Raw genomic sequence first — 25,695 nt, forward strand, 5'->3', positions numbered from 1 at the left:
GAAGCCACTCCAGTCTCGTGATCTCCCTCGAGGGCTGAAGTGAGGGCCCATGCGATGGTGAGGCTCAAGTGTAGGGTTAGGGCTCGAGGACGGCTTAGGTTTCGGTGGAGGGTTGTGGTTAGGGGTATTGTTAGGGTTAGGGTTAGGTCCTAGGAAACTCCAGGCGCCTTACCCACAGGGGTGCAGTGGTCTCCACGATGGGCTGAGTTGAGGACACAAGGGAGGGTGCCGGTCAGCATCAGTCTCTGGCTTCAGAGACCACACAGCTTTCTGGGCCCCTGGTCGGGGAGGCCTCAAGAGTCTTCTGGGGCAACAGCATCCGGGCCAGGGAAGTGACATGGTGAGCTACCAGGTTCCATGCCTAATGACCCAGCACTGCTTCTGGATCACACTCGCGTGGTGTTTCAGACTTTGGTATTGGGTCCCCATGGGGATACAGCCTTAGCGAGGGTTAGGGATCTCTCAAGGGATGTCGCCAGGGCCGAAGCGACTCCGGTCTTGTGATTTCCCTGGAGGGCTTAAGTGAGGGCCCATGCGATGGTGCGGTCACGTGTAGGGTTAGGGTTCGAGGCCAGCTTAGGTTTCGGTAGAGGGTTCCATTTAGGAGAATAGTTAGGTCCCAGGAGGCTACAGGCGCCAAACTGACAGCAGTGCAGTGGGCTCCCTGAAGGTCGGAGTTCAGGGCACAAGGGAGGGTGCCGGTCAGCATCAGTCTCTGGCTTCCACGGCCACATAAATCTCTTGGCCCATTGTCGGGAAGGCCTCAGGAATCATCTCGGACAGCTGCAACCGGGCCTGGGAAATTACATAGTGAGCTTCAGGTTCCATGCCGAGTGACCTTGCACCGCTTCTGGACCCCAGGCACGAGGTGTTGTCACTTTGGTTTTGGGTTCCTATGGGCAGAAACCCTTAGGAAGGTTTAGAGCTCGGTCCAGGGAAGTCACCAGGGCCGAAGCGACTCCTGTCTCGTGATCTCCCTCGAGGGCTGAAGTGAGGGCCCAGGTGACTCAAGTGTAGGATTAGGGTTCCAGGCCAGCTTAAGTTTTGGCGGAGGGTTCTGGTTCAGGGTGGGGTTAGAGTTATGTTTAGGTCCCAGGAGACTCAAGGCGCTGAAACCACAGCAGGGCAGAGGTCTCCCCAAGGGGCTTATTTGAGGGCACAAGGGAGGGTGCCGGTCAGGAACAGTCTTTGTCTATCAAGGCCACACAACTTGATGGGCCCCTGGGCGGGGAGTTCTCCTGAATCCTCTCGGGAAGCTGCAGGCGGGCCTGACAAATGACATGGTGAGTTTCCATATTCCATGCCGAATGAGCCTGTACCACTTCTAAACCCCAGGTGTATGGTGTTGTCAGACTTTGGTATTGGGTCCCCATGGGGAGAGAGCCTGAGCTAGGGTTACGTTTCGGTCAAGGGATGTCACCAGGGCCTAAGCGATTCCAGTCTCGGGTTCTCCCTCGAGATCTGAAGTGAGGGCCCATGCGACAGGGCGGCTCAAATGTAGGGTTAGGGTTGGAGGCCGGCTTAGGTTTCTTTTGCAGCTCCGTTTCGGGGAAGGGTTAGGGTTAGTGTTAAGTCCCAGGAGGCTCCAGGCTCTGAACTCACAGCAGGGCAATGGTCTCCCCATAGGGCTGAGTTGTGGGCACAAGGGTGGGTGCCGGTCAGGATCAGTCTTTGGCTGCCAAGGCCACACAGGTCGATGGGCCCCTGGTCAGGGAGGCCTTGGGAATCCTCTCGCGTAGGTAGAGCCGGGACTGGGAAACAACATGGTGAGCTCCCAGGTTCCACGCCGAGTGAGGCTGCACTGCTTCTGGACCCCTGGCGCGTGGTGTTGTCAGAATATGGTATTGGGTCCCCATGGTGAGAGAGCATTAGGTAGGGTATGGGTTCGGTCCAGGGTCGTCGCCAAGCCTGAAGCGACTCCAGGCTCTCGATCTCCCTCAAGGGCTGAAAGGAGGGCCCATGAGACTGGGCGGCTCAAGTGTAGGGTTAGGGATCGAGGCAGGCTTAGGTTTTGGAAGACGGTTTCAGTTCGGGGTAGGGTTAGGGTTAGGTCCCAGGAGGCTCCAGGAACTGAACTCACAGCAGAGCAGTGGTCTCCCTTAAGGGCTGAGTTGAGGGCACATGGGAGGGTGCTGGTCAGTATCAGTCTTTGTCTCCCAAGGTCAAACAACTCGATTGGCCCCTGGTCGGGATGGACTCAGGAAAACTCTCAGGCAGCTGCAGCCGGGCCTGGGAATTGACATGCTGAGCTTCCAGCTTCCATGCCGAGTGAACTTGCACCGCTTCTGGATCCCGGGCAGTGGTGTTGTCAGACTTTGGTATTGGGTACCCATGGGGCAAGAGCCTTAGCTAGGGTTAGGGTTCGGTCCAAGGACGTCACCAAGCCTGAAGTGGCTCCAGGCTCTCGATCTCCCTCGAGGGCTGAAAGGAGGGCCCAGGCAATGGGGCAGCTCAAGTGTAGGGTTAGGGGTCAAGGCCGGCTTAGGTTTCAGTGGAGGCTCCGTTTCAGGGCAGGGTTATGGTTAGGGTTAGGTCCCAGGAGTCTCCAGGCGCTGAACCCTCAGCAGGGCAATGGTCTCCCCGAAGGGCTGATTTGAGGGCACAAGGGAGGGTGCTGGTCAGGATCAGTCTTTGGCTGCCAAAGCCACACACGTCGATGGGCCCCTGATCGGGGAGGCCTCAGGAATCCTCTCGGGCAGATGCTCAGTCGGGCCTGGGAAACGAAATGGTGAGCTGCCAGGTTCCATGCTGAGTGAGCCTGCACTGCTTCTGGACACCAGGCGCGTGGTGTTGTCAGACTTTGGTAAATGGTCCCCATGGGGAGAGAGCCTTAGCTAGATTTAGGGATCGGTCCAGGGACGTTGCCAGGGCCGAAGCGACTCCAGTCTTGTGGTATCCCTCGAGGGCGGAAGTGAGGGCCGATGTGACGTGGTGGCTCAAGTGTGGGGTTAGGGTTCGAGGCCGGCTTAGGTTTCAGGGGTGGGGTCCGGTTTGGGGTAGGGATAGGGTTACAGCCCAGTAGGTTCCTTGTGCTGAACCCACAGCAGGGCAGTGGTTTCCCCGAAGGGCTCTGTTGAGGGCACAAGGGAGGGTGCTGGTCTGGATCAGTCGTTGGCTGCCAAGGCCACACAAGTCGATGGACCCCAGCTCGGTGAGGCCTCAGGAATTCTCTCGGGCAGCTTCAGCCTGGCCTGGAAAACAACATCGTGAGCTACTAAGTTCCATGCTGAGTGAGGCTGCACCACTCCCTGACCCCAGGCGCGTGATGTTGTCACACTTTGGTTGGGTCTCAATGGGGAGAGAGTCTTAGCTAGGGTTAGGGTTCAGTCCAGGGACATCACCAGAGCCAAAGCAACTCCTGTCTCATGATGTCCCTTGAGGGCTGAAGTGAGGGCCCATGTGACGGGGTGGCTCAAGTGTAGGGTTAGGTTCTAGGCCGGCTTAGATTTCAGTGGAGGGTTCCGGTTCAGGGTAGGGTTAGGGTTAGGGTTAGATCCCAGGAGGCTCCAGGTGATGAAACCAGAGCAGTGCAGTGTTCTTCCCAAATGGCAGAGTTGAGAGCACAAGGTAAAGTGCTGGTCAGGATCATTCTTTGACTGCCAAGGCCACACATGTCGATGGGCCCCTGGTTGGGGAGGCCTCAGGAATCCTCTCAGACAGCTGCAGTCGGGCCTGGGAAACGACATTATAAGCTTCCAGGTTCCATGCCATGTGAGCCTGCACTGCTCCAGGACCCCAGGCGTGTGGTGTTGTCAGACTTAGGTGTCGGTTCCCCATGGGGAGAGAGCCTTAGCTATGGTTAGGGTTCGGTCCAGGGACCTCGCCAGGGCCGAAACAACTCCAGTTTCGTGATCTCCCTCGAGGGCTGAAGTTAGGGCCCATGCGATGTGGCGGCTGAAATGTAGGGTTACCGTTCGAGGCTGGCTCAGGTTTCAATGGAGGTTTCCTATTCAGTGTAGGTTTAGGGTTAGGGGTAGTTCCCAGGAGTTCCATGCGCCAAACCCACAGCAGGGCAGTGGTCTCCCCGAAGGGCTGATTTGAGGGCACACGTGAGGGTGTCAGTCAGGATCAGTCTTTGGCTGCCAAGGCCACACATGTCGATGGGCCCCTGGTCAGCAAGGCCTCAGGATTCCTCTCGGGCATCTGCAGTCGGGCCTGGTAAACGACATGGTGAGCTCCAGGTTCATGCGGAGTGAGCCTGCACTGCTTCTGGACCCCAGGCGCATGGTGTTGTCAGACTTTGTTATTGGTTCTCCATGGGGAGACAGCCTTAGCTAGGGTTAGGGTTCGGTCCAGGGACAACGTCAGAGCCGAAGAGACTCTGGTCTCATGATCTCCATCCAGGGCTGAAGTGAGGGCCCATGCAATGTTGCGGCTCAACTGTAGGGGTAGGTTTCCAGGCTGTCTTAGGTTTCGGTAGAAGGGTCCAGTTTGTGGTACGGTTAGGGTTTGGGTTAGGTCCCAGGAGGCTCCAGGCACCGAACCCACAGCAGGGCAGAGGACTCCCCGAAGGGCTGAGTTGTCGGCACAATGGAGGGTGCCTGTCAGCATCAGTCTTTGCCAAGGCCACACACGTCATTGGGCCCCTGGTCGGGGAGGCCTCAGGAATCTTCTCGGGCAGCTGACCAGGGCCTAGGATAAGACATGGTGAGATTCCAGGTTCCATGGGGAGTCAGCCTGCACTGCTTCTGGACCCCAGTCGTGTGGTGTTGTCAGACGTTGGAATTGGGTCCCCATGGGGACCACACAGGGCTACACAGGTCGATGGGTCCCTCGTCGAGGAGGCCTCAGGAATCCTCTCGGGCACCTTCTGTCGCGGCTGGGAAACAACAAAGTGAGCTTCCAGGTTCCATGTCGAGTGACCATGCCCCGCTTCTGGACCCCAGGCACGTGGTTTCAAATTTTGGTTTTGGGTCCCCATGGGAAGAGAGCCTAAGATAGGGTTAGGGATCAGTCCAGGGTCGTGTCCAGGGAAGAAGCGATTCCAGTTTCATGATCTCCCTCGAGGGCTTAAGTGAGGGCTCACGCCTTGGTGCGTTCAAGTGTAGGGGGACGTTTCGAGGGTGGCTTAGGTTTTGGTGGAGAGTTTCGTTTAGGAGTAGGGTTAGGGTTAGGGTCAGGTTCCAGGAGGCTCCAGTCGCTGAACCCACAGCAGTGCAGTGTTCTACCCAAAGGGCTGAGTTGATGGCACAAGGGAGTGTGCCAGTCAGCATCAGTCTCTGGCTTCCAAGGCCACACAACTCTTTGGGCCCCTGGTCGGGGAGGCCTCAGGAATCTCTCAGGCAGGTGGTCCCGGCCTAGGAATCGACATGGTAAGCTTCCAGGTTCCATGCCAAGTGAGCCTGCACCGCTTATGGACCCCAGGCACGTGGTGTTTTCAGATATTGGGTTGGGACCCATGGGGAGAGAGTCTTAGCTAGGGTTATGATTCTGTCCAGGTACGTCGCCAGGGACGAAGCTACTCCAGTCTCATGATCTCCCTCGAGGGCTGAAGTGAGGGCCCATGCGATGGTGCGGCTCAAGTGTAAGGTTAGGTTTCGAGGTCGGCTTAAGTTTCGGTGGAGGGTTGCGGTTAGGGTTAGGCTTAGGGTTAGGGTTAGGTCCCAGGAGGCTCCAGGCGCCAAACCCCCAGCAGTGCAGTGGTGTGCCTGAAGGGCTGAGTTGAGGGCACATTGAGGGTGCTGTTCAGGATCAGTGTCTGGCTTCCAAGGCCACACAACTCTATGGGCCTCTGGTAGGGGAGGCTTAAGAGTCCTCTCGGGCACCGGCTGCCGGGCCTGGGAAACGACATGGTGACCTTCCAGATTCCATGCCGAGTGACCGTGCACCGCTTCTGGAACCCAGGCGCGTGGTATCGTCAGACTTTGTTATTATGTCCCCATGGGGAGAGAGCTTTCCAAGGACGTCGCCAGGGCAGAAGCGACTCTAGTCTTGTGATCTTCCTCAAGGGCTGAAGTGAAGGCCCATGCGACGGTGCGGCTCAAGTCTAGGGTTTCGTTTCATGGTCAGCTTCGGTTTCGGTGGAGTGTTCCAGTTACGGGAAGGGATAGGGTTAGGGTTTGTTCCTAGGAGGATGTGGTGGTGACCCCTCAGCAGTGCAGTGTACTCCCCGGAGGTCTGTGTTTAGGGCACATGGGAGGGTGCCGTTTAGGATCATCTTTGGCTTCCAAGACCACAACCTCTCTGGTCCCCTATTCTGGGAGGCCTCAGGAATCCTCTCAGGCAGCTGTAGCCAGGTTGGGAAACGACATGTTGAGGTTTCAGGTTCCATGCCGAGTGAGCCTGCATCGCTTCTGGACCCCTGGCACGTGGTGTTGTCAGACTGGGGTATTGGGTCTCCATGTTTAGCTAGGGTTAGTGTTCGGTCCAGGGACGTGGCCAGGACCACTCGATCCGAGACTCATGATCTCCCTCAAGGTCTGAAGTGAGGGCGTATGCAACGGTGGGGCTCAAGTATAGGGTTAGGGTTCGATGTTGGCTTAGACTTCGGTGGAGGATTCCAATTAGGGGTTGGGTTAGGATTAGGGTTAGGTCCCAGGAGGTTCCAGGCGCTGAACCCACATCAGTGTAGTGGTCTCCCCAAAGGTCTCAGTTGAGGGCACTGGGGGGTGTCGATCAAGATCACTCTCTGGCTTCCAATTTCACACAAATCTATGGCCCCATGGTAGGGTAAGCCTCAGGAATCCTTTTGGGCAGCTGCAGCCGGGCCTGGGAAGTGACATGGTGAGGTTCCAGGTTCCATTCCGAGTGACCCTTTACCACCTCTGGACCCCAGTCACGTGGTGTTGTGAGAGGTTTATGGTTCAGTCCAGGGAAGTCGCCAGGATCAAAGCGACATCAGTGTTTTGAATTCCATGTAAGGCTGAAATGTGGGCACATGCTCCGATGTGCATCTGTTGTAGTGCCACTATGATATATAGGGTTAGGTGTAGGGTGAGTATTCTGGTTAGGGTAACCATTTGGTTTAGGGTTAGGTCCCTGGATGCTCCAGGTAGTTACCCCAGAGCAGAGCAGGTGTCTTCCCAAAGGGCTGAGTGGAGTCACAAGTTTGTGTGCTGGTCAGGATTATTCTATGTGTTCCAAGGCTAGACAAATGTAATTGCCACCCTTAGAGTAGGCTTCAGGTATCCTCTCATGCCGCTGCCATCGAGCTTTGTAAATGACATGGTAATATTCCACGTTCCGTGTCGAGAATTTCTTCATCAATTCTGGAACCCATGTGTATGCTGTTATTAGAAAATATACAAATGTATATTTTCTGATGGAATGATATCTCCCTTGATGTCTTTGCGGTGTTAAAGTGCCCTTCTATGATTGTATGAGTATCAATTGTTTAGGTTTTCAGTGTTTTGTGTATTGGATGCTCTCAGTTTGAGCACATATATGTTTACACTTGTTGTATCTTTCATTGGATTATACCTTTTATCATTATAGTGTCCTTCTTTCTCTCTTGTTAGTGTTTTATTTTTAAATCTATTTGTCTGATATAGGTATGGCTACTGCTGTTTTCTTTTGATAATTTACTTCTATAATTACTCTCTTATAGGTAGAGGATAGATAGGTCCTATATTTCATTCATTCTCTCACCCAGTGCCTTTTATTATGAGGAGAGAGAGCTCAGGGATGGGAGGGCGGGGTGGGGGGAATGGGGGAAGATAGAGACAAAAAGAGAGAATGAAAGTGAGGATGAATCTTAAGCAAGTTCCATGCTGAGTGCAGAGCCCAATTGGGGCTCAATCAGATGATCCTGGCATCATAGCCTGATCCAAAATCAAGAGTTGAAATCTCAAGTGATTGAGCCATCCAGGGGCCCCTATCTGTCACCCTGTGCCTTTGATTTGAGCATTTATTCTGTTTCCTTCAAAGTAATGATAGGCATATACTTGTCCTTTTATTACTTGATGATTGTTGTTTCTGAACCTTTCTGATCCTTTCTCCTCTTTCTCTTTTTTATGGTTTGCTGGGTTTCTTTAGTACCACAGTTGAAATTGCTTGTCTTTATAGTCTGCATATGTATTGGTGGTGTTTGATTTGTGGTTATTATTAGATTTGTACCTAACCACTTGTGCATATAGAAGTCTATAGTTGAGGGGCGCCTGGGTGGCACAGTCGGTTAAGCGTCCGACTTCAGCCAGGTCACGATCTCGCGGTCCGTGAGTTCGAGCCCCGCGTCAGGCTCTGGGCTGATGGCTCGGAGCCTGGAGACTGTTTCCGATTCTGTGTCTCCCTCTCTCTCTGCCCCTCCCCCGTTCATGCTCTGTCTCTCTCTGTCCCAAAAATAAATAAAAAACGTTGAAAAAAAATTAAAAAAAAAAAAAAGAAGTCTATAGTTGATAGTTGTTTAAGTTTGAACCAGTTCTTTACTCCTCTCCTCCCCGTGTTGTAGATATGTAGTGTCATATTTCAAAACCTTTCATATCGCGAATACTTTGGCTGATGTTTTACAGATATACTCATTTTTATTGCCTTTGCGTTTCGCACTTTAATACTGTCACTTTAGGTGTTTCTTTTCCACTTAAAGAGTCCGCTTTAACATTTCTTGCAGGGGTGGTTTGTTGGTTGTGAACTCCCTGAGTATTTATTTGGGAACCTCTTGATCTCTCCTTCCATCTGAATGATAGTGTTGTGGATAGACTCTCTTTGGCTGCAGATGCTATCCATTCAGCACCTTTACCATACCGTGCTGCTCACTTACAGTTTCAAAGTTTCTTCTGAAAAATATCCAGTGATAACCTTATGGGGTTTCTCTTGTAGGTAATTGTCATCTTTTGTTTTCCTGCTGTTAAATTTTTTTCTTTATCACAGCATTTTGCATTTTAATTACTAGATGACTTGATGTGGATCTGCTTCTGTTGAATATTTTGGGGGTTCTTTGCCTCCTGCTTCTGGATCTGTTTCATTCCCCGCATTAAGGAAGTTTTCATCTATTGTGTCTTCAAATAAATTTTCTGGTTCCATTTCTCAGAGTTTGGAGAATGAGAAATAGGGCAGGAGAGACCTATTGAAGGTTCTCTGATGAGTCACTGGTTTTGCATCCATGGAGGATAGCTTTGGGACTCAAATGAACAACCTACCTTTAACTTAAAAGAACTAGAAAAAAAAACAATCTACCAGTGTCCAATGTTCTCAAAAGGGAGGAAGTAATTCATATGAGAGTGGAAACCAATGAAACTGAGACCATGAAAACAATAGAAAATATGAAGAAGACCAAAAGTGGGTTTTCTGAAGAGTGAAACAAAATTTTCAAGATTATACATAGACTATGCTAAGACAGAGAGATGACCCAACTCAAAATAATTATAAATAAAAGAGAAGACATTACACCTGATACCAAAGAAACATAAAGGAGACAAAGAGGCGACCATGGCCAAATTAGATGCCAGCAAATCGCCTAACTAGAAGAAATGGATAGGTTCTTAGAAACACACAACCTACCAAGATTGTATCAGGAAGAAATAGAAGGTTTGCACCGACCCATTAAAGAAGACTGCATCAATACAAGAAGATAACCAAAGTAAGTAAATTGAAACAGTAATTGAAATTCTCTCAGGGAAGAAAAGGACCAGGTAGATTCACTGGTGAATGTGACCAAACGTTTGTAGAAGAAATAACAGCAGTCCTCTCACTGATTCAAAAGGAATGAACACCATAAACTCATTTCATGAGACTGGAATTACCCTGGCAGGAAACCAGAAAAGGATACTACCTGAACAGAAAACTATAGGCCAGTATTACCATAATGAATATAGATGAATAATACCAGTGATATACAGGCAAACCAAATTCAGCATCACATAAAAAGGATCATTGACGGTGATGTAGGGTTTTTTTCCCTGTAAAGGAAGTATGTTTCAGAAATACAAATCAATAAATGTGACTCCTCACATCCTTGAATGAAAGAAAAATCAACCAGAAACCAGAATCTTAACTATAAATAGCAAACGCAGGATTACTAGAAGGGAGGTGGGCAGGGGGATGGGTTAAATGGGTCATGGGCTAAGGAGGGCACTAGAAGTGAGGAACACTGGGTGTTGTATGTAAGTGATGGATGACTACATTGTATACCTGAAACTAACATTACACTGTATGTTAACCAACTGGAATTTAAATAAAAACTTGAAAAAATAAATACTAAAGAAATACATAAATAAATTTAAACTAAACAAAATAAATACATTTTTTAAATTTTTCTTAATGTTTATTTATTTTTGACAGTGAGAGAGAGAGAGAGAGAGAGAGAATGATCAGGGGCGGGGCAGAGAGAGAGTGAGACACAGAATCCGAAGCAGGCTCCAGGCTCTGAGCTGTCAGCACAGAGCCTGATGCGGGGCTCGAACCCATAGACCATGAGATCATGATGTGGATCAAAGTTGGACGCTCAACCAACTGAGCCACCCAGGCGCCCCATACATTTTCAAAATTAAAAAGAAAACCCCTGTGACGATGTCAATAGACACAAAAAAAAAGTTCTGAGAAAATTTGGTATCCATTTGTGCTAAAATACTCTTTAAAAATTCCCTGTAGAGGGAACATATCTCAACATAAGAAAGGCCATGTATGTGAAGCCCATATCTAACATCATACTCTATAGTGAAATTGTGAAAGATTGTCCTCTAAGATAAGGAACAAGACAAGGATGCCCTAGGTATGTGTAGGGGATTGGTTGATGCAGGCTTCTGGTTATGGAATAATAAATTACAGATAGAGGATATAGCATAGGGAACATTGAGAATGGTACTAGAATAGTGATGCATGGTGACAGATTGTAGCTACACCTGTGTTAGCTTATCAGAATGTATACACTTGTCCAATCACTATGTTGTTCATCTGAAACTAATGTAACATACTGTATCAGCTATTCCCAAATAACATGATTTTTTTTTAATTTTTTTTCAACGTTTTTTATTTATTTTTGGGACAGAGAGAGACAGAGCATGAACGGGGGAGGGGCAGAGAGAGGGGGAGACACAGAATCGGAAACAGGCTCCAGGCTCCGAGCCATCAGCCCAGAGCCTGACGCGGGGCTCGAACTCACGGACCGCGAGATCGTGACCTGGCTGAAGTCGGACGCTTAACCGACTGCGCCACCCAGGCGCCCCTCATGATTTTTTAATAAGGTAAAAGAATGAAATAATTCAGTGTAAAAGAACTTGTTAATATCTAATCAAGAAATGCATTAAAGTTCCAAACTAGAAAGTCACCATATCAAATTCTGTAGCTTTCCTATACAGTAACCAAATTATCTAAGAAGAAAAGAAAACAATCCATTTACAATAGCATCAAAAACAATAAACTGTATAGGAATAAATTTAGCCAAGGAAGTGAAAGATCTCTCTACAGAAAACTATAACACCCGCATACTGAAATGGAAGAAATTCAATTTGTATGAAAGAAACAGGAGAACACACAAGTCAGTGAAAAGCCATCCCACGTCCATCTTTTGCAGGAATTAATATAGATACAATGTCCATATTACCCAAAGCCATCTAGAGATTCAGTGCAATCTTTATCAAGACTCCGATGCAATTTTTATGCAATTAGAAACACATATCCTCAAATGTATTTGGAACCACAAAAAAAAAAAACAAAAAAAAAAAAACCCAAGTAGCCAATGCCAAGAAAGAACAAAACAGGAGGCTTCACACTTCTCAGTTTCAAGCTGCATTCTAACACAAAGAAATCAGTTATGTCACTGGCATAAGCACACACACAAGACAATGGAACAGAAATTGAGAGCCCAAACTAAACCCTTGCATGCACAGTCAACTAGTATTTGACAAGGGAGTCAAGAATACACAGTGGACAAGGGTAGTCTCCTGAATAACTGGGGCTGGGAAAATTGGATATACACGTGTATAAGAATAAAGCTTAGCACCTTATGTTATACCACTCCAAGAATTAACTTGAAATGGATTAAAGATGTAAATGAATAGTATGGAAACAAAATTCTTCCCCATCGTTTCAGCTCTTACTATGCCAAGACGGAGCTGTTGAGGTGGTGAAGGGCTGGGTGGAGAGTAGTCCTGGAAATAAAAGACTGTGTGTGTGGAACAGACTTTCTTTAGTAGTCTGGAATTATCCCTCTGATCCTTTATGACTAGCCACTTCCTTCCCCACATTTGCAGACACAGCTAGTACCATGCCGCCAGCAAGGCACTGCTTTGTCTCCTCCAACTCCTAGAAGTTCTAGGTGGGACCCAATGGGAACCATGGATTTTAGTGGCACTGATGCTGCCCTGTTGAAACCAAGTGGAGGGGAAGGAGACAGGTACCATTCCGGCTTCATTGGGGTTCAGGTATGTTAGTGTTGGTGCTGGGGTTGGATTTTTCACCTTTTACCCTACCAAATCTCAAAAGTTTAATTTCTGTCCTTCAGGTCCATCCATGTGGTTTCCAGGATATTTCCTCCTTTCCCAGAAGTGCCCTCCATGTCATACCCCGTGGGCTGACTTTAATCACAACCCATGGGCTTTGGACCACCCCCATCTTCTCCAAACTGGGGTCCTCTGGGACCTCACCTTCCTCCTCCACCATGTGGAAAGATGATATGACCAGTATGAGTTGACTTCTAAAACACGTTTTGTCTTTTACTTGTTATGTGTTGAAGAAGATGCAGTGAGGGCACCACAGGGCTTTCAGGTCAGCCTGGGTGAGGATGTTGTAACGTTCTTCAAGTTTCTCAGGACATGCATGAAATGGGCAGTCATTTCCACATAGTGAGCTGGGCAACACGTGTTTCTGATAGAGAAGGAAAGACGCCTTATACGTGCTGACAGACATAGCACTCCCTAGGATGTAGCTTGTACAGAGATCATGTGCTGGGCTCTCTGAGGGATGAAACACACCCCTAACATATTTTCTAGCGAGTTGAGACCTGAGCTGTTCACAACTGCTTGACTAGCTATAAAAACACCTGAACCAGGGCCCTGTAAACCTTCCTCAAGAGACAGGATCAGATCTTCCTCTTGTCCTCAAGGGTCACCCGAGGCACATGAAAAACACTCTGTCCCTGGTAAGGAACCCGAGAGTGTGCATGAGTTGAATATAATGAAACATGTTCAGGATGGTTTGTTTTTCTTCCACACAGTCTATGCAAGTCAGAATCAACCTCCATCCACCTCCATCCACCTCCATCCTTTATGAAACCTAAGACGTGATGCAGCTCCAATGGGAAATATCAGTTGTGTCTCTACCAAGGATGCAGAAAAAGACAAGGTAAATTCTGTTGCCAGTTTCAGTTGCAATGCTTTCTGGAAACTTTTATCTGGCCTTGTCTGTTTTGTTTGTTTGTTTGTTTGTTTGTTTTGTTTTGTTTTGTTTTTTTGTCTACTGTTGTCTCTACTGTTTGATTTACATCCTCACAAGCCTCCAGGCTTCTCCAATGTAACATCATCATGTTAGGTAGTGCCTCTGGACACCACAAGTGCATGGAGGCTGAGGACCACGTGGCTCTCACTTAGTGTTTGTGGAAATAACTTGAGGAGGATGACACTTCACTGCACCCTCAAGTCTTCTGGAGCATCTGATTCCTTCAGCACCTTCTTTACACGGGATTATCCTGATTATTTTCATTTTTTCCTATTTCACTGTAGGCCATGAATTTGTTCAGAATGTCTGCTATGAGCCTCATGACTGGAATAGATAAAAATTCTTTCCAACATTATATTGTGTGTTTGTGCAGTGCTGAGGGTTCTTAGAAAAATTTCAGAATTCATTACTAGTCCTTCTGTGTTGGTAAATGTATGATAGAGAATTTCTCCAGTTGTCCCCTAGGTGGAAATACTCTGAATTTTCAGAAGCGGCACGTGTAATAAAGAATGTACGTGGAACTGCAGTCGTGAAGGGAGAGAATCAGTGATTACCTGCAGGGCCAATTCCTCACAGAGTTCTTCAGTTGTGTTTATATGAGTAGGTTCTTTTGTGTCCCGGGAGCAGTTGTAATTGGTACTTTGTCTCATGATACCTTATGGGAGTTTTGCACCTGAAATTGAGACATGTTTCTGTTCATTCTTTTATGTAGAATTTCTACCTCTCTTTTACAATGGCACAAAATAGCTCTGCAACTCATATTGTATTTAAAAGCTGAATTACCTGTGAATTAAGATAAACATACTTGAGACCAATGAATATGCACAGGTAATGTGTTTCCCTCAGCAAACACATATCCAGGACCCAATTCTGGACTCCAGGAACCCCCATCTCCTCAGAGGTCTCTGTGGCCTTCACAGAAGATGTCTTTGTCAGGGAGGGAAGCAGAGTGAGGACAGGTATGGGATGGCAGGTAGAGGTTTGACCTTGGGGTGGCCCTGGATCTCTGTGTGGTTCTGGTCATTTCTTTCATTCCTCATGTTCTGTCTGTTCTCAATGTGCTAATAAAAAGTCTTCATATCTGGTGGAAAAGGACACCAGAGGGGTCTGGACATAGATGCCTGCCTCTCTGGAATACGTTCCTTTATTATACTGGCATTACTGCCATCAATCTTCTAGAATAGGACTCCTTGCCTTTCTGCATTTGTAAACATTGGCAGTGACGTGTGGCGACAGTAGTTTTTCCTTGTGGCATCTGGTACTTTCAGGCTATAGGTGGGACCTCATGGAAGGGTGGAGTTTTCTGACACTGATGCTCTGTTCTACTACGACCCATGAATGAACAAGGGGCCAGGTGCTGACACCTACTTCATTGTGTTTCAGCTCTTGTGGGCGTTCTGCTTCTGTCTGTCATACCAACACACCTGTCACTTCTGTAGGTCCCTATGGATGCAAGAGGATCTCCTTCTTTCCCAGGTCCATCCCCCACAGATACCCTTTATCACTGTTCATGGGTTCTATGGGCTACCTCCAGCTCCTTGATGTTCTCAGGTACAGGACCCACCACCTCCACCTCGACTATTTGTGAGATGAACTGAGCTCTATGAGTTGACATGTTCAGCATGTTCAGCTTCTATGTTGTTGAGTCTTTGAGAAGACGTAGAGATGGCCTCACACGCTTTGTGATGCAAGGGTGCTGCTGGAAGAGGACACTGTTAAGATTCCTCAAGTTTCTCAGGACATACATATGTTGGGCTGTGTCATTTCCATTACTGAGCTGGCTGCATATAGCCTTTGTGGAGAAGGAAAGAGTCTTTTAATAGAAAAGCAGGCATATCAGTTCTGCAGATGTGCCTTGTACACAGTCCATGTCCCTGGCTCTGTGAGAGATGAGGCAAACCCTTACCATCAGGGGCTTCAACTGTCCTAATGGGGAGAGAGTCCCATGCGTTAAATTACATGGAGCTTCTGGTCTACAATAATGGCAGCTCCAGTAATGGGTCCTTAAGTACAAGAGACGGAGACATGAATCTCATGGGAATGAATTGGAGACTGTGCATGAGAAGGGAGAGCTGAGATGGTACAGAGGGGAGGTTGTTGGACTCAGTGAGATGGAGTTGGAGGCCATTTCTGGCAGGGCCCACAACCTGGGCAGGGAGAGTGAGCGCAAGGTGACATCCACACAGAGCTGCTGTATGGGTTCAAGGATAGTTCATGCAGGTATCATCTCTGAAATGTCATTGTGGCCAAAGTGCACCTAGTTCATTATCTAAATAAAGACTGTTGTTTCTCTTAGAGGTTCTCCTGAAGGTTCTGGTTCCTTGTGAAAGAATGCCCTGGAGATTTGTATTTTACCTTGGTTCTTATGGGATGCTTGTCTGCCTAAGTTTGTGTGCCTAAGTCTGTGAGACTAAATGTGATTAAAGGTTGTAGATTAGCTGTGTGGCTTCCTTGGCCTTCATCCTGAATCAGACTCTTAGCAGGGAAGTCAGGGTTGACCAGGAAATGCCCCTGCTGGAATCTTGTCACCACACCCCTGAACCTACTTTCATGATGCTGCATGAAGGTGTACATCTCTGAAACTTCCCTCACAATTTCCAGAGGCACTGCCTGTGATCCTGCTGTCTCAGCCCTAATGCCAGCTCTCAGTGAGGCCAACTCAGAGCCTCAGCATTGTAATCTGAGAAGCAGGAACAATGTTGGTCTCTGAGGTCAGTGCGATGAGGAGGTGGTTAAGCACATAAGGAATTTGTAAAATGTATGTGATGAGTGGGCATTCACTCTTCTCAGGGTGGAAATGAATGTATCTGCACACAGATCATCAACAGATGTTCATTCAGTTTCATGAAATTAAGGGTATAATGCCTGAGGTTGGGAGACTGGCAATTCCTGTTTCAAAAGATACAACAAAGACCCCTGTGTTTTTCCTATTAAAATTCAGGTCGTACTTTACAAAGAAGGAAAAGATAAATATGAGAATGTGTATATTCAGGCATCTACATCTAAGATCTGAGGTAGACACACAAATGCAGCCACACAAATATGTGCTCATCCAAGGCCACAGATGTATTATAGAAGACAAAATGCATAGAGAAGAACAGAAGATCCCTTTGCAATAAGTCAAAATTACTTTGACATAGAGGACAATCCGTTTGAAATTTGAAGAGGACACTGAACCATTACAAACCAGCTATGGTTATTATATATTTAGAGATGGTGTCTAATCTGTCCCTTGGTCTGAATGCTTTCCCTGACCACCCTGTCCACTCCACTTTGTTCTTCCTAATTTCCCCTAATACACTTGTCACAGTTGTGTTTCTGTGTCATCATCTGCTTCCAGGAAAATCAACACTCATTCCCCATCAAGCGTACACTTTGGGGTTCCTGTATATGCAGTTAGCCAACACATAGTATGTACAGGATTGGTGGAAGAAGACAGATCATTCTTTGGGGTTGTAATGCCTGGAAGGGACCTATAGTTCCATCTGAGGAGTTGGATACATCCTTTAGGGAGACCTGGTGGTGGTTGTTATATCTGTAGATAGATACCCATGAGCACACGGCGTGCGTGCTAGTTGATGGGGTTTGTGCTGATGAGGAGGGCAGGTATCTGTCTCCAGGAAAGGGTCTCTTCTGATGCTGAGGAATGGATTCAGGAGACCGGTAAGGAAGCCCTGCATTAACTCAGCTCTTGTCCCCTTGTGCACCTTACCAGCTTCCCCCAATAGCACCAATCTAGGTGGCCTCCAAGGGGGCAAATGGTGCAGCTTTTGTGGTGAGTCACATGATGTCCCACAAAGCTTCCCGTGTTGCCTTACTGAGGGATGGGTAGGGCGGAGCTCCATGGTCTGAGATAGGTTCCTTGGACACCACCCAGGAGAGTTGGGTGTAAGCATATGGCTCCTTCTACATAGGCCAAGCCAATCCACTTTGCCCCAGGGACACTGAACCCTGTGAGCCCCTTTTTCCTCCCAGCTTAGGGAAGCAGCCAGCCTTCCAGCAGCTTTTGGGTCATGGCGGGGCCACCAAGGGTAAATGTCTAGCTGTCCACATGCTGCCAGTATTGCTCTAGCAAATGTCAACATGAGCAGCTGCTGTACAGGGGATTCTCCTCCATTGTGATCAGGGCCTGGGACAAAACAAGACATGAGAGAGGGAGAGACAGGAGGGCCCTGTGCTCCTGGACAGGGCTGCATACACAGAGCAGATAGCCTGAAGCCTGGGGAGAGTTGGAGAAAGAGACAGGCAGGGAGAGAGACATTGAATTTGTGATAGGGGAATTGGGCAAGTCCTAGAGAGTAAAAGGAAGAAATAGAGAGAGATGTGGTTAGAGAGAAAGAGAGACAAAGAGGAAGTACAAGGAGAAAGTAGAGACCTGGTCCAGGAATGTGGATGGGGTGGGGTGGGCCAGGGGAGAGGGGATGTATGAAGTGTCTCTGAGTGCTGGGGCAGAAATGGCTGGTATCATGGGCATCAGCGTTCCGTGACTCCAGACTCCAACATCTCTGGGGCCAAGCTTTGCAGAGCCTATTGCATTTGAAAAGATGGGTATCCCTCATTTCTCCTGGAATTGTGGGGGCACAGCCTCATGTTCTGTCATGGAGAGGGATGTCTTGAGAGAGAGTGTGCTGCTCTTTGGCAGGTAAATACTAGAGCCGCCCTGTGGGGAGGGGACCCGGACCCATCTCCCTCACTGCCCCAGGCCCTGTTGGATTTCCCCGCCGCTCCCTACCAGCTGGCCTTCCTCATGTTCTGAACCCAGGCATCAGGCATTGTGTTGCCTCCAGGTCCGGCAGTCTGGACCTGGCAGAGTTGAACTGCTGATAGTGATAAAAAGTATTTGACAAGAAGGTCCATATTCTCCCTCTGGAACTAGCGGTGTGCATCAAGATCGTGGGTTTCTATCCTCCTGTCCACTGCCAAACTGAGGATGCCAGATGGTAAGTGAACCCTTTAAAACACCATAGTCTTCTCTTACATCAAATTCAAAGACATTTTCTTGTCCCAGCTTTAATTCTGAAGAGATGGCAATTAGTAATTGAAGGCATAATGAATGGTCCTATAGGAATTTGACCTATATGACTGATGGACATTATTTCATACATCTGTATCCCTAAAGCACATTTCATTGGAAATATTAGCCAAGGATACATACAGTAAATTCATAACAGATGCGTAGCTCCCTATAAGTTGCATTCTGACCCTGCCACATATGTGTCATCAAAGATATTATTAGTGACTATTCAGATAAGCTCTCAACATCAAGATGGTGATGTTAGAGAACCTAGTATAAATGGAATTTCACAGGTCCTAAATTAGGAATAATTTTTTTTAATTTAAAATGTTTCTGTTTTTCTTTTTTGGAGAGAGCCTGAGGGAGGGAGGGGGGAGAGAGCAGGAGACACCGAATCTGGGACAAGCTCGAGGCTCTGAGCTGTCAGGACAGAACCTGACACAGGGCTCAATCTCATGGACTGCAAGATCATGACCTGAGGGGAAGTCGGACACTTAACTGACTAAGCCACCCAAGCACCCCAGGAATGATAGTTTATTGGCAAAATAAATAAATAAATTAAAGATAGCATAAAGGATGTCGACTTTTCACTGAAATATTCTTCACACATTTGTTGTATTAGTTTTAGGCATACATTGTAGTCATTCCATATGCCTATAAATTATGTTGTACTTAAGCACAAGTGTAGCTATCCTGTGAAAGCATGCAACAATATTATTACAGGATTGACTCTATTCCATTGGCTGTCTCTTGTATCCCTAGACCTCATTCATTCCATAGCTGGAAGCAGTTATCTCTCTCTCAAAGGTGTCAATTCTTTATCTAACCTAAACACTCTGGTGGTAAACACAATTACTTGCTCAGCATGTGTAAATTGGCGGTCTATTTTTCTGTGGACATTGCTTAAAACATTACAAATGATGTCATTATGTTAATAAATTCTGTTTCATTCTTCACTCAAAAAAAAGGAGAAGGAAAAGATATCTTTGTGTCCCAGACCCTGTCACTAAGACCCTTCCCATTGTGGAGAACAGGCGGAGTTGCCCAGAGCACCTTCAGTCCCTCAGCTGAGCGACCAGGGCCTTCAACATTGCAGGAATTCCCATGGTAGCCAGCAGAGAGAGCTCAAGGACCACAGACCCAGAGGGGCGGGTTCCTCTGCCTAGGCAGTGATGGCCAGCAGAGGGCGCACAATCGGCTTTTCTGACCCAGGGCACTTCAGATCAGGAAGGGCTGCTGTTGCTCCCAGAGGACACAGGGCCTCTACCGCTGTCTCAGGACACAGATCAGAGCTGCGTTTCCAGCAGGTTCTGCCGTAAGCCCCAGGGGAGACCTTGGGAGGTTTGCAGCAACTTGGCATCTCCTGAGTCGCCAGAGAGAAGCTGCCTTGTACTGAGTGCTGAGGAGGGGGCGCTGGGTGGCATCCCTGGGCAAGCTGGTTGCTAAGCAGCACAGGCCCTTGCATTTCCTGGGTTGTTCCCGTGTTTCATTCCTCCACTGCCTAGACAGTATTTGAACGAGACGTATTTTACGAAAGGACTAGTGGATTGCGGGGTCCCACGACATCACCTCATAGATGCAGTCGATGGTTTGTTCTGGGTTCAGACTTGTTTCTGGTAAGAAACCCTGACAGAAATTCAGAAGAACTGGAGCTGCATTCCATTAAGACTTGAATACACGAAATGTTCATCTCAGGACCTTCTAGAAGAATGAGCTGGGACCCACTTTCCGAGTCCTGCTGGAACCAGAGACCAAGGTAAGGGCACAAACTATCCCCCACATCATACATGCTTTTTTTAAAAAATTATGGTTATTTTTCCAACCTAATGAAGCGATTGAAAACTACAGAAAACCTGGTAGGTTGGTGTCTTAACCTTATGTTATATTTTACTTTAAATTGCACTTAGTAAACATACAGTGTAATATTAGTTTCAGGTGTACAATATAGAGCAACACTTCCACATGTCACCTGGTGCTCATCCCAGGTGCACTTCTTAATCCCCAGCAGCTGTTTCACCCATTCCCTCACCTCACTGTGGAAGCCCTCAGTTTGTTTCCTAGTTAAGAGTCTGTTTGTTTGTCACTGTCTCCTTCCCCCCACCCCTTTGTTTTGTTTCATTTCTACGTGTTAATGAAATCATCTGGTATTTGTCTTTCTCTGACAGGCTTATTTCACCCAGTATAACGTTCTCTCGCTCCATCCACCTCGTGGCCAATGACAAGATTTCATGTTTTTACGGCTAAATAATATTACATTCCATACACTACATCTCAGCTTATTCATCAGTTGATGGATTCTTGGTCAGTTTCTGTAATTTGGCTGTTGTAGAAAACGCTGCTGTAAACATCATGCTGCATGTATCCCTTTAAAGCATTATTTTTGTATTCTTTCTGTAAATACCTCGTAGTGAAATTGCTGGATTGTAACATAGTTCTATTTCCTTTTTTTTTTTTTTTTTGACGAATCTCCATGATGTTTTGCAGAGTGGCTGCACCAGTTTGCATTCCTTCCCACAATGCAAGAGGGTTTCTCTTTCCCCACATCCTTGCCAACACCTGCTGTTTCATCATTCATTGATTTTAGTCATTGTCACAGATGTGACGTGTTATCTCATTGTACTTTTGAATTGTATTTCCCTGAAGATGAGTAATGCTGAGCATCTTTTCATGTGTCTCTTGGCTATGTTTATGTCACCTTGGGAAAATGTCCATTCATGTCATCTGCCCATTTTTAATTGGATTTTTTATTTTTTGGGTGCTGTATAACTTTATATATTTTGGACAGTAAACCTTTATCATATGTTGTTTACAAATATTATTCTGTAGGTGTTTTAGTTTTATTGATTATTTCCTTTGTGACAGAAGCTTTTTATTTTTATGAAGTCCCATTATTTTTGTTTGTGTTTCCCTTACCTCAGGAGATATATCTACAAAGATGTTTGTACAGCCAATGTCAAATAAGATACTGCCTGTGTTAGGTATCCTCTGGGATTTTTATGGTTTCAGGTTTCACACATAGTTCTTTATTCATGTTGGACTTATTTTTGTGTATGTTGTAAGAAAGTGGTCCGTTTGTGTTTTTGTTTTGTTTTGCAGGTTGCTGTCTAGTTTTTCCAAAACCATATGTTGAGGAGACTTTTTTTTAACTTCATGTATTTATTTTTGAGAGAGAGAGAGAGAGAGAGAGAGAGAGAGAATATGCAGAAGAGGGGCAAAGAGAAATGGAGAGAGAGAATCCCACGCATGCTCTGCACTGCCGTGAGATCATGATCTGAGCTGAATCCACAATCACATGCTTTGGAGCCACACATGTGTCCCAAGAGTATCTTTTTTTCCCATTGGATATCCTTTCCCGCTTTGTTGAGAATTAATTGACCATATATGTGTGAGTTCATGTCTGGGTTTCCATTCTATTGATCTCTGCGTCCGTGTTTTTGTTGTTGTTGTTGTTGTTTGCCAGTACCATACTGTTCTGTTCAGTACAGCTTTGTAATATAACCTAAAGTCTAGAAGTGTGATGACTCCAGCTTTAGTTTTGGTCTTCAATTTATTTTGGCTGTTTGGGGTCTTTGTCATTCCATACAAATTTTGGGATTATTTGTTCCAGTTCTGTGACAAATGTTTTGTTTGTGTGATAGGGATTTCATTACATGTGTAGATTGTCTTGTGGAGTGTAGACCTTTTAACAGTATTTTGTTCCTCATATCCGTGAACATGAAATGTATTTCCTTTTCTTTGTGTCCTCTTCCATTTCTTTCATTAGTGTTTCATAGCCTTTAGAATACAGGTATTTCACTTCCTTGGTTAGGTTTATTCCAGGTATCTTGGGGTATTTGGTGCACCTGTCAATGGGATTGATCCCTTTTCTCTTTCTGTTAATTCATTATTCATCTATAGAAATGCAGTAGATTTATGTAAATTGATTTCTGTATATTGTGATTTGTCAAATTCATATATCAATTCTAGCAATTTTTATGGGAGTCTTTCATGTTTCTTATAGAGAGCATCATGCCAGTTCCAAATAGCGAAAATGCTACTTCTTCCTTGCTGATTTGGATGCCTCTTATTTCTTTTTGTTGTCTGATGGCTGTGGCTAGGACTTCTAGTACTATGTGGAATAACAGTGGTGAGAGGGATCACCCTTGTCTTGTCCCTGACCTTGGAGGAAAAACTTTCAATTTTTCCCCATTGAGGATGAGATTAGCTGTGGGTTTTCCTAGATGACCTTTATTATGTGCAAGTAGGTTGAGTCTCAATGTACTTTGTTGAGGGGTTTTATCATTAATGGATGTGAAATTTTGTGAAATGTTTTTCCTGCATCTGTTGAAAGCATCATATTTTTATTACCCTTTCTTCTACTGTGGTGCATCATGTTGATTGATCTGTGAATGTGGAACCACCCTTGCAGCCCAGGAATATATCCCACTTGATTATTGTAAATGATTCTATTAATGTATTGTTGACTTTAATTTGAAGGTATTTTAATGAGAATTTATGCATACATACTCATCAGGCTATTGGTCTGAAGTTTTATTGAAAAAAATTTAGCATATTTAAAATGTTTATTTATTTACTTGGAGAGATAGAATACATAAAAGTGAGGGAGGGGCAGAGAGACCGGGAGAGAGAATCCTGGCCATGCTCCACACTGTCAGCGCAGGGTCCAACATAGGATTCGAACCCACACACCGCATGATAATTACTTAATCCGAAATTAAGAGTTGGGACAGTAAACCGACTGAGCCACGCAGGCACCACTACAGTTTTTGGTTTTAGTGGATGTTTTCTCTCGTTCTGGTATCAGGGTAATGATGGCCCCATAAGATCAATTTGTAAGTTTTCCTTCTTTTTTTGTTTTTTTAATAATTTGAGAAAAATAGATATTACCTCTTCCTTAAATGTTTGGTAGAATTCATCATTGAAGCCATCTGGCCCTGAACTCTTGTTCCCTTGGAGGGAGAGGGTTTTTTGCTACTGTTTTGATTACTTTGTTTTCAGATTTTATGTATCTTCCTGTTTCAATTTTGGTAGTTTGTGTGTTTCTAGAAATTTGTCCTTTTTTCTCAGAGTGTCCAATTTGTTGCATATACTTTTTCATATTATCTTCTAACTGTATTTTTGTGGTGTTGACTGTAATTTCTCCTTTCTTATTTGTGATTTTATATGAGTCCTTTCTCTCTTCTTTGTGAAAAGTCTTCCTAGGTGGTTTTCATGTTGATTGCTGTTTTCAAAAACCCAACCCCTGGTTTCATTTATTTGGTCTAGTGTCTTTTTGGTTTCTATATTCCTTACTTCTGTATTAATCTCTATTATTTCCTTCCTTCTGCTGTTCTTTTTCTCGTTCCTTTAGTTGTAAGTTAGGATTGTTTGAGATTTTTCTTGCTCTTTAAGGTAGGCTTGAATTGCTATATACCTCCATCGTAGACTACTTTTGCCACATTCCAAAGGGTTTTACCAGTGTATTTTCATTTTCATTTGTTTCAGTGTAGTTTCTCATTGATTTCCTGTTTAGCCCATTCATTTAGTAGTATGTTATTTAACCTCCCTTTATTTGTGGCCTCCCCCCCACCTTCTTTTTGTGGTTGATTTCAAAAACCATAGGTTTTGAAGGTTTGCTAGCTTTGCAGTCAGAAATGATGCTTGGTCTGATCTCTGTCTTTGGGTACCTCTTGAAGCCTGATTTGTGACCTAGAATGTGATCAGTTCTGGAGAATGCCCATGTGCACTTGAAAAGAATGTGTACTCTGCCATTTTAGTATGGAGTGTTCTGAATATATCTGTTAAAGCCATCTGGTCCAGTGTGTCATTCAAAGCCATTGTTTCCTTGTTGATTTTCTGTTTACATGTTCTGTCCATTGATGTGAGTGATGGGTTAAAGTCCTCTACTATCGTTATATTATTATACATGAGTTCCCTTATGGTTGTTGTTAAATGTTTTATATACTTGGTAATTGAATGTTGGGTGCATCAAAATACACAATCATTGGATCTTCTTGTTTGGTTGTCCCTTTTAGTATGAGATCGTGTCCGTCTTCATCTCTTGTTACAGCTTTATTTATTTTTTTATTTTAAGTCTTAGTTGACATACAGTGCATTCTTAGATTCGGGAGTAGAATTCAGTGATTCATCCCTTACATACAACACCCAGTGCTCATCACAACAAGTGCTCCCCTTAATACTCGTCCCCCATCTAGCCCAGCGCCGACCCATCTCCCTCCATCAACCTTCAGTTTTTTCCTCTAACATTAAGAGACTCATGTAGTTTGTTACCACTCTTCTCTTTTCCTGCCTCCTTCCCATGTTTTCATCTGTTTTGTTTCTTACATTCCACATGAGTGAAATCATATATTTGTCTTTCTCTGATTGACATATTTCACTTAAAATAACACATTCTAGCTCCATCCACATCGTTGCAAATGGCAGGATTTTATTCTTTTTGACGCTGAGTTATATTTCATTGTATATACACATGTATGTATGTATGTATGAACATACACATATGTATATATGTACATATGCGTATACATACTTATACACGCACAACACGCACACACAACACACAACTTCTTTATACTTTCATCAGTTTTTGGATACTTGGGCTTTCTCCATATGTTTGGCTACTGTTGATAATGCTGCTATAAATATTGGGTCATGCAATTTCACTAATAGGTATTTACCCAAATGGCACCAAAATAGAGTCTTGGTTTTAAAGTTTATTTTGCCTGATATAAGTATTGCTACTGGCTTTCTTTTGACATTATTGGCATGATCAATGTTTCTTCATTCCCTCGCTTTAAATCTGCAGGTGACTTAAGTCCAAATAAGGATTTGTAGGCAGCATCTAGATAGGTCTTGTTTGTTGTTTGTTTGTTTGTTTTTTCTTTTGTCCATTCTGACACCATATCCAATGTCTTTTGATTGGAGCATGTAGTTGATTTACATTCAGAGTAATTATTGATAGGTATGTATTTAGTGCCATTCTACTAATTGTTTTGCCATTGTTTCTTGATGTTTTCTGTGATCCTTTCTTGTCTGTAACACTTTCGGTCTTTCATTTCCACTCAAAGAGTCTGATTTCAAAAATTTTTTTAATGTTTATTTCTGAGACACAGACAGAGCACAAGTGGGGGAGGGGTGGAGTGAGAGGGTGGCTCAGAATCAGAAGCAGGCTCCAGGCTCTGAGGTGTCAGCACAGTGCCCAATGTGGGGTTCGAACTCACAAACCATGAGATCATGACCTGAGCCGAAGTCGGTCTCTCAACCAACTGAGCCACCCCGGTGCCCCAAACAGTCCGATTTAAATATTCTTTGCTTTTCACTGGTAGTACATTTCTTTACTTATTTTTAATATTTCTTCTTTTTTAAATTTAAGC

General features: G+C 45.6%; 1 protein-coding gene and 2 long non-coding RNA genes across 3 annotated transcripts in view; 1 reads left to right on the forward strand and 2 right to left on the reverse strand.

Moving 5' to 3' along the window:
• IL9R (interleukin 9 receptor) overlaps positions 1 to 25,695 on the reverse strand; it is a 244,303-nt gene that overhangs the window by 119,131 nt on the left and 99,477 nt on the right. The gene's annotated exons all lie outside the window — the stretch shown is intronic.
• Positions 1 to 25,695, reverse strand: part of LOC109261186 (uncharacterized) — a 165,151-nt gene that overhangs the window by 71,533 nt on the left and 67,923 nt on the right. The window lies entirely within an intron of this gene.
• LOC128774758 (uncharacterized) overlaps positions 19,651 to 25,695 on the forward strand; it is a 47,779-nt gene continuing 41,734 nt past the window's right edge. The window contains exon 1 of the long non-coding RNA XR_008419223.1: positions 19,651 to 20,078. This is a non-coding gene — a long non-coding RNA (uncharacterized LOC128774758). The remainder of the gene's footprint in view (positions 20,079 to 25,695) is intronic.

This window comes from Panthera pardus, unplaced genomic scaffold (genome assembly GCF_024362965.1).
Source record: "Panthera pardus isolate Hobbes unplaced genomic scaffold, ASM2436296v1 HiC_scaffold_4, whole genome shotgun sequence".
In the NCBI taxonomy this organism is placed as follows: domain Eukaryota; kingdom Metazoa; phylum Chordata; class Mammalia; order Carnivora; family Felidae; genus Panthera; species Panthera pardus.